Source organism: Carassius auratus, chromosome 2 (assembly GCF_003368295.1).
Source record: "Carassius auratus strain Wakin chromosome 2, ASM336829v1, whole genome shotgun sequence".
NCBI lineage: Eukaryota > Metazoa > Chordata > Actinopteri > Cypriniformes > Cyprinidae > Carassius > Carassius auratus.
The window spans coordinates 462,570-476,784 of record NC_039244.1 but is presented as its reverse complement, the minus strand read 5'-3'; the positions used below and the strand labels follow the sequence as shown (position 1 = coordinate 476,784).

Here is a 14,215-nt window from a genome sequence, read left to right as displayed (position 1 = left end):
TACCTGAAGTAAGCAAGGTTAGGGTTAATCAGGTTAGAGGTCAGAGGTCAGGGTCATGGAGTCACTGGAGAGGTTTTCTGTCACAGCTGAACTCAAACCAGGTAATCCAGGCCTGACCGGGCGAGATAAATGTTCAGTTTAGATGCTTGGCTTTGAATCGTCTGAATCTGAGTCACGTGAGGCTGCTGTACGGAGGCGGAGCCACTTGACACTCCTGGCTCTGATTGGCTGCCCCTAAATGTAATTCGCTGCTGGCAGTTGGATGATTGAGATTTCATGTGCGGCGCCCCGGCACTTTGTAAATATGTTCATCTTGAATATTAAGAGAATATGAACACTGGATGCACACTGTGTGAGAAGCATGCTGTCACGTTATATTTGTCTCATCGTTGTTAATGAATATAATCTCATCACCCTCGGCTGGGAGCGTGTGCTTCATATAGAGAGATCTGTATACAGTAAAACTCATCGACAACACCCACTGGGAATTTTATTTTAAAACAATACTCTGAAGCTCTGAATTTACACAGAGAAAGCCAGGAAGTGTAAGCCACACACTCTCTGAAGGATCTCTGTTCCTCTGTTCCTCCGTTCAGACGCGTCTCTTCACACGCAGCAGATTCCAGTGAAGATGGCATTGATCCGTGTGGGTCAGCAGCATCTGGTTTGTGTTCGCTCTGTTTTGATTAATGTATACCAGTGTCCATATGCTGCTGTGTTGACCTCTGACCTCACCAGACTGGACCCCTTCTGTTGGGTCACATCATGAAGCTGAGGAACAGATGAATGTTTATGTGCTGAGAGCAGATGTCCTGTCGTTCTGTTCCTCATTTGCTCTTTAATATTGATTTTTTTTGGCCTTGAAATTTACTGACTTCGTTCACAAGAGCAGGTGACATCAATCCATGCGGTCAATAACTCGTCACTCAGTGTCCGGCGATCAGATAAAGACCTCAGGATAAAGACCTCAGGCTTCTGGGTTAAAGCAGCTTTAGATACAGTTTGTGTTAGAGCGGGGAATTGAGTTTGACCATGTCAAAGAGACATTCATATGGAAATAATAACCGCTCAATGATAAACAGATGAACAGTCGTTCCACATGCTGTTCGGGCAGACTGCTGAAAATGATTTCCTTATGATTTCTGACTAGCTTTCTTCTACAAGTATATAAAGATTCTTAAATCGAGATGCATTTACTTGAGATGCAAAATAAAGATAAGAAGTCTTGTATAATGATGATGTGAATCTATGCAGCTGTTGCCCTGAGAGTTATGATTCAGAAGCAATTTGGCCATATTTGCCAGAGTACAATATACACACACACACACACACACACTCTCACACACACTGTAATAAATATGTATTTACACCAACACATACCTGTAGGGTCGCTAATAAATGTTTACAAAAAAGATTTGAAAACCGATTTTATGTTAACATTCTGTGGGGGTGGGGGGGGGCAGAGAGAGAGAGAGAGAGAGACAGAGAGAGAGAGAGAGAGACACAGAGAGAGAGAGAGAGAGAGACAGAGAGAGAGAGAGAGAGAGAGAGAGTGTGTTCCTGATCTTACTGGACTTTGGTTCTCGCTGCTGGTGAAGCTGCAGGTCACAGTGGAGCTCTCTCTCTCAGACGGAGCTGATGTGTGTCATTCTCTCATGTGTAATAACAGAAGATTATAAAGGATGATCAGGGCTTTGCGAGGCCTGTTTCCGGAGCAGAGGGTGGTTTTGAGACGATGTTATGAACAGAACAGCGTCGTCATTTGCTGTTCACCTGCGTCTGATGCTCTGAGCGTCTGCATATCACAGTATTTGCTCAGGTTTAGTGTTTGTTCTATATATCTGCTGCTCTAATGATCTGAAGTTCAGAGTCATCCCCCTGCATCTTTAGTCTGGGCTTTAAGAGACCGCAGGGAGCGCAACGGTTCAATTCCACAGTGAATCATGAAGCTGTGATAAGTGACTTTCTCTGGATGCATGGACATGGTCATATCATATGATTTTTGATTCTTGTACTGTTCTGGAAATGTTCACTCATGTCATATGAAGAGGTTATTCTGACCCCTCAGATATGGTTTTATATGAAGCTTCACATCCAACCAAAAGCATGTAATCTTATAGTGTGTTTATGTGCAGCGGCTGACCATTATGGGTTCATCAGATAGCAATATTGATACCCAGAGATCATGTGTCTGTTGTTGATATATTTAACCCAGTTCAATGAAAGCATGAGATTATTCTTCATATTTAATATTTAAATATTTACTCAAAATGCAGGCCATATAGGCTATTGAAAGTTTTACTGTTTTATTGTCTGAAAAGGCTAAATATCAGGTGCTTGTTATTATAATTAGTTGATGGGATGTGACTGTTCACACCTCATTAATGCAGATTGTGTGTCTGGTGTTTATCCAATCAGAGTCCATTGTCTGTTTTCTAATATTTGTCAGTTATGGCCTTAAATCATCATAATTAATGTGGTGCACAGATACCAAAAAACTGACATTCAGAAGGATTTCAGCTGCTTCATGTCACCAGATGTGTCTCCATGACGTGCCTCCGTTGCTCTCGCTCCGTCCCGTGTGTTTTCCCCTGTGTCCCTGCGAGCTTCACGTGTGCTGGCCATCTGTCCGCGCTGAAACACACCAGCGTCATCAGGAGTCCAGAGATCTGTCCGTCAGCGCTGATTCTCAGACTCATGCTCTCTCTGTGGGAAGGACGGTTGGGTCTTCTGCTCGTGTGAGGGTTAGCAAGCACTAGATAAAGCTAACGGCAAGATCTGACAATGCTCTGTGAGTTAAATATCTCTGGACGGCTTCCAGTTGTAGTCTGCAGGGGTTTGAGCTCTGCGTCAGAACAGACGTTTTTTTACCATTTGTTCTGAGGATCGAAGACTTTTCTGTTGAACTGAATTACAGCTCGTCACACTGGAGCGCAGACTCTGTAGAGCTCACACACACACGACCGGCGTCTCAGAGCGTGGACGGGTCTGAAGGACCACTGTCTGTCGTGAAGCAGTCACTGGATCTGACACCGTTTACAGGAGAAGGAAATTAAATCTTTAAATGTGTGTTTCATTACTGATTTACATCTGTGCTATTTAATTAAGGGCCCTATTTATTTTTTACTAAATGTTTTGCATTGTATTTTTTCTTCATTCAGTGTTTTACTATTGAAAGCAAATTTACCATACAAAAATGTAAATATAATTAGAATTAAAAATGTAATTATTAAAATTGTAATAATGAATTCACTATTTTAAAATCTGGTCAAATGAAAATATATTTAGAAAATATGCATTTAGATTTTTTGTCAAATAAGATGCAGCACAACATAATTTACATTAAAACATTGATGAAAATATATCTTGATTGTATGTATATTCCTTCAAATTATTATAATTATTACTTTGAGAAGTAGATTTTAGCACACAATATAATATATTCGTGTCCTGATTTCTTCAGGTTGAACCGATCTGTGTGTGTTTAACGCTCCGCTGAAGAGACTCGGAGCAGCTCTGGAGATGAAGCTCATGTGTTGAGAGGAACTTCTGCGTTCATTCACACAGAGACACAGAACATCCTCGCTCTGAACCTGAGGTCATGAGTCTGACTGGATCTTGTTCGTAGAGGAACTGTTGAGCATTAGTGTCATTTTCATACACATCTGTGCTGGCGCTAGCTTCATTAAACATTGAGCAGCTGCGCATCTGCTTCCGTCACCCTCCATAAGCGGCTTGTAGCCTGCACGAACCGTACGCCTGTCATTTGTCTGTCTGTTGACCCGCGACAGCTGGAGACTCATTCACGCGCTGTAAGACGACCAGCCAGAGCTTAACCCCTAACCCCACTCAACTACTGACCACCAGCTCACTCAACTGACCATCATAAACTGTGTCGAGTCTGTGATGTTAGCATGAGCTTGTCATTAAAGCATTACACGTTCAGAGCTGTTTACTCAAACAGTTTATTCTAACAGGATATTAACAGACCAGCGCTCGCGAAAATACAAAGTACAGAAGTGATTCAGCATGTTTGGAGCTGTCACACAGTGTCTTTACCTGGTTATCTGGTTAAACCTCACCACTGAGCGGCAGCTGTGCACCTGGAAGCTTGACTTTTTTATTCTCTATACTTGAATCCAATGAGAATTCATTAAAAAATCAGTATCATATTTAAATAATTTCAATGTTTTTAAACAACAAGCAAGTGTTTCCTGTTAAGAAAATAATTTCATTATAAAAACAAAATTTACTTTATGTAAAAAAAAAACAAAAAAACTTTAGTTCCTCTTCAGGAACTGGAGCTGTGTAGAGGACGCTTTGGGGAAGGCCTCTAGTGTGACGTCTCTGAATAACGTGTGAAATCAGTCCAATGGATGGGCGAGACGTCATAGGCGGGTGACGTCAGAGACCAGGAAGCATAAAAGCATGAGCTGCGAAGCCGGCAACCAGCCTTCTGTTAGGGTAGGGACACACGCAGCTCGTGTGTTGTCTGCTTGAGAGTGAAGCGCACAGTGTCAGCTCTCGAGGAGCTCCGTGCATGCGATCTTATGGTTGCAGTCGCGCTGCTGCTGAGGCACGGCGGCGACCGCGATACCTGGAATCACACATGATCTGGCGAACGGGTTGGAGACGGCTCGACCTATCTCCATCCGTGTTCACTAGAGCTAAAGCTCGTTCTCGAGGCTTGGAAGCCAGAGCTGCGGTTTCTTCACCCTCAGCACAGCTCACTGCAGCATTCATCTTTCTCTGAGGAGACTGATGGTGTTTGTGTGACTGATTGAAAAAAAAATAGACATGCATGCTGGTGAGGCCAATTGCATTGTTTCATTTTGATTTTCATTTTTTTACACCAGACCGTGTTGACTTGCCTGGTTGTTGACTACATTTAATTCTGAGGAATAAAATTACATATTTATCTGACTGTGTGAAGTTAGATGTACAGGGGCTCTTGGGATGTAATTTCTTGTGTGACACGTGTTTACCGCTCTTCCTCTGAGGAGGTTGTGGAAGTCAGGGCAAGGTCAGGGGCTGCTGGGCAGGACAGTCACAGCCGTGTTCCTGCCCCTCGTGCAAGCAGTGTCACTTCTGCACTCCGCAGACGTTAGAGTGGTGCTCCCAGGCCGAAGGCTTCTAGTGGAAAGTGGTTCTGCCTAGGATGTTTTGAGGGCCAGCTCCCTCTGTGGAAGAGTGGTGTACCTCACATTACAGAGTGCCCGTCTCTCCTCAGTGCCCTCAGGAGATCGTTCTGCCATCCCTGCCGGTGTTCCAGGGCGCAGCGATCTCCAGCGAGTGCTTCTCTCAGATACCGCCCGGAAACGTAGCTGTGCTAAGAGGCTCGCGACATCCTGGGAGGTTTCCAGAGGTTCTAGGAGCACCAGAGGCCAGTCTTGAGAGGCTGATTCCCTTAGTAGACTATTTGGCAGCATGAAAACTATTTGGCAGCATGCCAAATGTGTCTCAGTGGGTGCTGCACACTGTAGTGAGAGGCCACAGAATCTAGTTCTGCTGGGCCCCAACCAGGCTCTGGTAATGGAACAGAAGTAGACTCTCTCTGAGGACGGAGGCCATCGAGGTGGTCCCTCCTTGGGTTGCAGAGTCCAGGTCCTACAGCCGGTACTTCACTGTTCCGAGGAAGGATTAGGTGTTGTGTCCTTTTTAAGATCTGCGCTTTTTGAACCTCTCAGTCAAGGGACTGAAGTTCAGCACACTTGCACAGGCCAAGTCCGAGGACTGGTGTGTCACGATCTATCAAAAAGATGCACTCATCTCCATCCTTCTTCATCGGAGGTTCCTGAGGTTTGTTTTTGAGGGCAAAAGCGTACCAATATGGATCTTCCTCTGGCCTTGCACTTTCACCCCACACTTTCACGACTCAACCACATTGACGACTGGTTAATATTAGCTCAATCGAAGCAGATAACGGTTCGGCATCGAGGTGTCGTTCTCGCTCACATGAAAGAGCTGGGGTTAAGACTTAATGCCAAGGAAAGTGTGTTTTCTCCAGTACAAAGAATCACATATCTGGGCATGGTGTGGGATTTGACCACGATGCAGGCACGTATGTCACCTGCTCAGATCGAGTCGACTCTGCAGTCACTCTCAGACATTCACTCTCAAGCATTCTCGGAGATTGCTGGGTCTGATGGCAGCTGCGTCCAACATGAATGCTTTTGGACTGCTGTACATGAGACCCCTACAGTGGAGGCTCAAGACCAAGGGGTTCTCCCCAAGGGGAAACCCACTTCACATGCTAAAGGTCATGCAGTGGTGCCTTAGACATGCCTACGTGCCTTAGGCATGTGGAGAAAACCTTGGTTCTTGTCTCAGGGCCCGGTGCTGAGAGCTCCTTGTCGCCGTGTATGCTAGCGACGGACACGTCCCTCACCAGCTGGGGTGCGGTCATGAGTTGACAACCCTGCCCGCGGTCTGGGATGGAGTCCGGCTGCTGTTAGTAGCCTTGTTCTGGCCGGGCTGGTTATGTTTCCTGGGCCTGATTTCTCTTTTTGATGGCACTCTATGGGAGGTTCCCGTCAGGAGAGATCTCCTCTCACAGGCGAAGGGTGTGCCCATGCATGGAGCTTAGAGTCTGTAGATGTGGTCTCTGAGGAAGAACAACTCTTAGCTTCCAATCTCTCAACCGAGGTGGTTGAGACCATTCTCCAATCCAGAGCTCCCTCAACGAGGAAACTGCATGCCTTGAAGTGGAAGCTTTTCACTTCTCGTTGCGGACACCGCAGCTGGACTCAGTTAACTGCCCGGTTGGTACAGTGCTGGAATTCCTGCAGGCTCTCCGCAGGGTTGACCTACTCCACCCTGAATGTCTACATGGCAGCCATGGTGGCCTACCACACCCCTCTCGGTGGCCAGTCAGTGTGCAGAAACCCTCTGGTTACATGTTTCCTCCATGGTGCGCTGAGGCTGAAGCCTCTGGCCAGAAGAAGCTAATGCTAAGTGGTGATCAGGATGCTATCCTAAGCCTCAAGTCCTCTGATCTCACCTCTCCTGGGGGTCAAGACTCATGAGGCTGGTTACCTGTTTTTCTCCGATCATGTTTTTTTGCTTCCTGGTCTCTGACATTACCCGTCTATGACGTCTCGCCCATCCATTGGACTGATTACACACATTATTCACGCTGGAGGTATTCCCCAAAGCATCCTCGACGCAGCGTCTCGTTCCTTCGAGGAGCCAGGGTTATATACATAACCTTAGACGATTTTTGCATGCATTTGGATTTTAAATAGCAATATATTAGGCAATGAATGTCATCAGTGACCTCAGACTCAGAGCTCAGGGTCACATGACACCAATCACATCTGATGGCTGGTTTGGTCGGTTGCCATAGATACCATATTCCCAGCGGCGCTGGTCTGATCCGTGGATCTGCAAACACAGCCAGCAGTGATGAAGACACTGCAGAGAGAGAGGGACAGAGAGAGAGAGAGAGAGAGAGACAGAGAGATAGAGAGAGCGAGAGAGAGAGAGACAGAGAGAGCGAGCGAGAGACAGAGAGAGCGAGCGAGAGATAGAGAGAGTGAAAGAGCGAGAGAGAGAGAGAGAGAGAGAGAGACAGAGAGAGCGAGAGAGAGAGAGCTTGAGAGATAGAGACAGAGAGAGCTTGAGAGATAGAGAGATCGAGAGAGCAAGAGAGAGAGAGACAGACAGAGAGATAGAGAGGGAGAGAGAGATAGAGAGAGAGACGGACAGAGAGATAGAGAGAGCGAGAGAGAGAGAGACAGAGAGAGCGAGCGGGAGATAGAGAGAGCGAGCGAGAGAGCGAGCGAGAGATAGAGAGAGCGAAAGAGCGAGAGAGAGAGAGATTAGGATAAATTGTGTTTATTTATCTATTTATTTACATTTACTATGCTACATATGACATGATTTGTAAATATATGTTTTGTTTGTTTGTTTTATTATTTATATATAATATGTTGATGCTTTGGCAACATTGTGTTCCACAGTCATGCTAATAAAGCTCATTTGAATTGAAAAATTTAATTGAATTGAATTGAGAGAGAGACAGAGAGAGCGAAAGAGAGAGAGCTTGAGAGATAGAGAGATCGAGATAGAGAGAGAGAGAGAGCGAGAGAGAGAGAGAGCCAGAGAGAGGGGCAGAGGTGGTTGACTAGGCAACAGTAAGACAAGATATGCCTGGATGCAGCACAGATAAGAAACAGCTTCAGATACAGGGAGAGAAGCTGGAGTCTTCCAGTTTGGAAGCTGATGTGGATGACAGAAAGACAGAACTATATGATATTATATCTTGTTGTACTCTAATTGTTAATTACTGCAGGGTATTCTGGGAAAATACACCACATTTGTCTTCAGAATATATAATCTGAAGCGGCTTCCCGTTGGATTCACATGCATGGGTTAATGTTAACGAATAGATCAACAAACAGCTGTTTAGATGCTCTTTTAGCAAACTCAACTAGTCTCCAACAATACAGTCAAATGCTCAAGTCAAGTCACATTTATTTCTGTAGTGCTTTATATAAAAACAAATATTTCACAGAAATAAACAGGAATATAACAGAATGATTTAAGGAGACAGTTCAGATTTTAAAAGACATGAGTGTTGTTATTTCCTAACATTGTGAAGTTCAGACAGATCATGTTGTGTGAGAATAACTCTTTCTCGTGGTAAAATCAGTGTAAGGCATGGTGTCACCACATTATTAGGCACATCTTCCTATTTGTTATATAATATTTGTTTATTTAAATATCATTTAATATTTGTTCTTCTATGTGCTGTCTGGTTGCAGGAATACAGGATCAGACCACTGAGGATTATGAAAACCAGGTCATGAAGCTCAAACACATCTAGAAAAAAGAGAAACGAGTGCGGTGAGTATCTGTCATCTGTGTGTGTGTGTTTGTGTGTATGCTGGATATTAACATGCCTTCACTTCCTCTATTTTTGGACGTGTCTCTTCTGGAGCGTGTCATGGATCTGTGAAGGTGTCTTGATTGAACTCTGACAGGCCTGACAGCAAAGCCCAACTCTTCCTCAGTCGTTTCCTCAAGCGAAGGAAATAAACTCTTTTCCAGAAGTGTGTTCGTTTAACACTTTACTGTTGATGACCTGACAGTGTGGATTCCATCTGCATATTAGTTGCACATTTGCATGCATTTAGCAACACCTCTGAGATCTCCTGTGAAGGCATTAGCCACATTCTGCACCAAGCAGTTTAGAAGTAATGGTGTATTTGAACAGTTAAAACACGGCTCGTTCTGTCAGCATATGCTCGTGCTGGTCTTTAGCTGCTGTTTGATGATCCCGTGTTCAACTGTGTTTGTGGAGCCACTCAACATCTGGCAGGATGTAAGCGGGTTGTGACCCGAGCGATTGTCTGGACGGTCGACACGCTGCAATCAGACGCTCAACGGATGGAGCGATTACCCGCTCGAGGAGATTACTGGGTGTTTTTACTGTGGTGATGAGGCCAGACTCGTTCCTCAGTTCAGCTGTGAATTCAGTGTTGTATTTTAGCATCTCAAATGTTAGTGCTGCTCATAAATGAGATTAGCATGTGTGCGGATCTGTCTTCTGTTATTGTCTGAGTGTGAAAAACAAATCGTGCAGGTAATGAGGAGCCGATTGATATCAGATCGCCGCACACCTGCATGCAGCCCTGGATGGGAATAATCGATTTTTCAGAGTAAATATTGCCTCCTGGCTGTGGATGTTTTGTGAGTCTGTGCTGCATCGCTCCCGGAAGACGGCGGTCCACACTGCACTTAACGTGAAGGACGAGAGTAAAACGCACAATGCCTGGGAAGCTTTTCAATAATTAATGGGCTCTCTCGTAAAACATCCATCTGTGCAGGAGTGGAGTGATGGTGAGATGATGGCTGTGAACAGCAGCACTTTACTCTCCTCTGTTTGAGTGCATGTTTGTTCTTATCAACAGACCAAAAAAGCATCAACTGTATTAAACACCCGTTGTATAATCGCAGTAATGAGCCGCGACTGCATGAGACCCAGAAATACTCGCAGCGATGATCCACTTCAGTCATGTGCCATAAAAATACAATATGGTCCAAAATGAACTGCAGAATTATTTGTGTTATATGTTTTCACACATATTAATGTAAGATTATTTTTAGTATATTTTTCAATGATGTAAGATTTAAAATTAAAGAAATGCAATTTTCTTTGCAAGATTCCCAACAAATGCAACATGGCAAATCAAATGATCATGCAGAAATGACTGAAAATTATATATATATATATATTTTTACTGTATTTCATTAACTTGCTGCATATATCAAGAACATGACCATCAACAACAGACTCTGCATCCATCGATTCTGCTTTGTTTTTTCACTGACAGGAAACTCAGGACTTAAAGAAAATGTGTGTATGTGTGTGTGAGAGAGAGAGAGAGTGTGTGTGTGTGTGTGAGTGTGTGTGTGTGTGAGAGAGTGTGTGTGTAAGAGTGTTTGTGTGTGTGGGTGAGAGAGAGTGTGAGTGTGTGTGTTAGAGAGAGAGAGAGAATGTGCATGTAAGAGTGTGTGTGTATTGGAGGCCGTTTGAGGTGAAACCCATTGGAAACGTACACACTGAAACACTTGATATCAAGTGTTTCAGTGTGTAGCGCAAGTGTTTCAGTGTGTATCGCAGGTGTTTCAGTGTGTATCGCAAGTGTTTCAGTGTGTACCGCAAGTGTTTCAGTGTGTACCGCAAGTGTTTCAGTGTGTATCGCCGGTGTTTCAGTGTGTATCGCAGGTGTTTCAGTGTGTATCGCAAGTGTTTCAGTGTGTACCGCAAGTGTTTCAGTGTGTACCGCAAGTGTTTCAGTGTGTATCGCAGGTGTTTCAGTGTGTATCGCAAGTGTTTCAGTGTGTATCGCAGGTGTTTCAGTGTGTATCGCAAGTGTTTCAGTGTGTATCGCAGGTGTTTCAGTGTGTATCGCAAGTGTTTCAGTGTGTATCGCAAGTGTTTCAGTGTGTACCGCAAGTGTGTCAGTGTGTATCGCAGGTGTTTCAGTGTGTATCGCAAGTGTTTCAGTGTGTACCGCAAGTGTTTCAATGTGTACCGCAAGTGTTTCAATGTGTACCGCAAGTGTTTCGGTGTGTACCGCAAGTGTTTCGGTGTGTATCGCAAGTGTTTCAGTGTGTACCGCAAGTGGTTCAATGTGTACCGCAAGTGTTTCAGTGTGTACCGCAAGTGTTTCGGTGTGTATCGCAAGTGTTTCTGTGTGTAGCGCAAGTGTTTCTGTGTGTAGCGCAAGTGTTTCAGTGTGTATCGCAAGTGTTTCAGTGTGTACCGCAAGTGTTTCAATGTGTACCGCAAGTGTTTCAGTGTGTACCACGGTGTTTCAGTGTGTATATCAAGTGTTTCGGTGTGTATCGCAGGTGTTTCGGTGTGTATCGCAAGTGTTTCGGTGTGAATCGCAAGTGTTTCGGTGTGAATCGCAGGTGTTTCAGTGTGTATCGCAGGTGTTTCAGTGTGAATCGCATGTGTTTCAGTGTGTATCGCAGGTGTTTCAGTGTGTATCGCAGGTGTTTCAGTGTGAATCGCAGGTGTTTCAGTGTGTATAGCAGGTGTTTCAGTGTGTATCGCAGGTGTTTCAGTGTGTATCGCAGGTGTTTCAGTGTGAATCGCATGTGTTTCAGTGTGTATCGCAAGTGTTTCTGTGTGTATCGCAGGTGTTTCAGTGTGTACCGCAGGTGTTTCAGTGTGTATCGCAGGTGTTTCAGTGTGAATCGCATGTGTTTCAGTGTGTATATCAAGTGTTTCGGTGTGAATCGCAGGTGTTTCAGTGTGTATCGCAGGTGTTTCAGTGTGTATCGCAGGTGTTTCAGTGTGTATCGCAGGTGTTTCAGTGTGTATAGCAAGTGTTTCAGTGTGTATCGCAAGTTATTCACTTTTACGCACAAGTGTTTCAGTGTATATCACAAGTTTTCAATGGGTTTGCCTCAAACGGCCTCCCATCTTTGTGTGTGTTGTGTTTCTGCGCTGCTGTTGAGTGTTTCTCTCTCTGTCTGCAGTGCGTCTGGATGTCAGTCGTGGAGTCGAGGGTCATGGCTGTCTGGGGCAGAGTTCCTCTCCGCTCCCTGCTGCTGTTCTTCTTCATCTTCCTGCAGAACTCCTGTGACTCTTTATGTAGGTCTCCATGTGCTCTAACAGGCTGTTGTTGGTATGGTAACAATGCATGTCCTTTATGATGGGATGTCATCATGGAAACTAAGCAGAGGCTGATGATATTTTACTGTAATGAATTATTAAAACAGAAATATTTGTGTCTGCTGGACACTGGAATGAAAGTGAATTCTCTCTCTTACAAAAAATAATTCTAGAATAAAGAAAGCGCAGCTGTACTACAATCAGTGTGACTGAGGAGGCCATTTTATATCATGTCACCAAAGATTCATTAAAATGTTTTACATGGATTTATGAGTTCAGCACAGATTTGAGAATTTTTTATTGTTTGGAAATGCAGTTATATTGATCGCATTGATTCAGACGTCACTTAAAAGTAGAGGTGTAACGGTACACAGAAGTCATGGTTCTATACGTATGTGTGTGTTCATGCGTGTTTGTCTGTATTCATGCGTGTTCATGTGTGTGTGTGTGTGTGTTCATGCATGTTCGTGTATGTATGTGTGTGTGTGTGTGTGTGTGTGTGTGTTCATGTATGTTCGTGTATGTATATTTTTGTGTGTGTGTGTGTTCATGCGTGTTCTTGTGTGTTCATGCATGTTTGTGGGTGTATGTGTTCATGTATGTGTGTTCATGTATGGTCTTGTGTGTTTGTGTGTGTGTGTCTGTGTGTGTGTTCTTGTGTGTTCATGCGTGTTTGTTTGAATGTGTTTGTTTGTGTGTGTGTGTGTGTTCATGCGTGTTCTTGTGTGTTCATGCGTGTTTGTTGGTGTATGTGTTCATGTATACATGTGTGTATGTGTTCGTGTGTGTGTTCATGTGTGTTCTTGTGTGTTAGTGTATGTTCATGCCTGTTCTTGTGTGTTTGTGCATGTTCTTGTCTGTCCATGCGTGTTCGTTTGTGTGTCTCTGTGTGTTTGTGTGTGTGCGTGTTCTTGTGTTTTCATGTATTTTCATGTACGTGTTCATGCAAGTTCTTGTGTGTTCGTGTGTGTGTGTTAATGCGTGCTCTTGTGTGTTCATGCATGTTTGTGGGTATATGTGTTCATGTATGTGTGTTCATGTGTGTTCTTGTGTGTTCGTGCATGTTCATGCATGTTCTTGTGTTTGTGTGTGTTCATGCATGTTCTTGGGGGTATGTGTTTGTTTGTGTGTGTGTGTGTGTTCATGCGTGCTCACGCATGTTTGTGGGTGTATGTGTTCATGTATGCGTGTTCATGTGTGTTCATGCGTGTTTCTTGTGTGTTCATGTGTGTTCGTGTGTCTGTGTGTGTTCATGAGTGTTCTTGTGGGTGTGTGTGTGTGTGTTTGTGTGTGTGTGTGTGTGTGTTCATGCGTGTTCCTGTGTTTTTGTGTGTGTTCATGCGTGTTCGTGTGTGTATGTGTGTTCATGCGTGTTCTTGTGTGTTCATACGTGCTTGTGGGTATGTGTGTTAATGTAAATGTGTTCATATGTGTTCTTGTGCATTCATGCGTGTTCCTGCGTGTGTTCATGCGTGTTTCTTGTGTGTTCATGTGTGTTCGTGTGTCTGTGTGTGTTCATGAGTGTTCTTGTGGGTGTGTGTGTGTTTGTGTGTGTGTGTGTGTGTGTGTTCATGCGTGTTCCTGTGTTTTTGTGTGTGTTCATGCGTGTTCTTGTGTGTATGTGTGTTCATGCGTGTTCTTGTGTGTTCATACGTGCTTGTGGGTATGTGTGTTAATGTATATGTGTTCATATGTGTTCTTGTGCATTCATGCGTGTTCCTGCGTGTGTTCATGTGTGTTCTTGTGTGTGTGTGCGTGTGTGTGTGTGTGTGTTTATGCGTGTTCCTGTGTTTTTGTGTGTGTTCATGCGTGTTCGTGTGTGTATGTGTGTTCATGCGTGTTCTTGTGTGTTCATACGTGCTTGTGGGTATGTGTGTTAATGTATATGTGTTCATATGTGTTCTTGTGCGTTCATGCGTGTTCCTGCGTGTGTGTTCATGTGTGTTCTTGTGTGTGCGTGTGTGTGTGTGTGTGTGTGTGTGTGTGTTTATGAGTGTTCCTGTGTGTGTTTTTGTGTATGTGTGTTCTTGTGTGTGCGTGTGTGTGTGTGTGTGTGTGTGTGTTTATGCGTGTTCCTGTGTG

At 44.3% G+C, this 14,215-nt stretch overlaps 1 long non-coding RNA gene across 1 annotated transcript in view; it reads left to right on the top strand.

Annotated features, from left to right (window-relative positions):
- The window catches only part of LOC113111431 (uncharacterized), a 16,565-nt gene extending 3,993 nt beyond the window's left edge, over nucleotides 1-12,572 (top strand). Inside the window, exons 2-3 of the long non-coding RNA XR_003293320.1 lie at nucleotides 8,766-8,847; nucleotides 11,998-12,572. This is a non-coding gene — a long non-coding RNA (uncharacterized LOC113111431). The remainder of the gene's footprint in view (nucleotides 1-8,765; nucleotides 8,848-11,997) is intronic.
- Nucleotides 12,573-14,215: the final 1,643 nt, after the last annotated feature.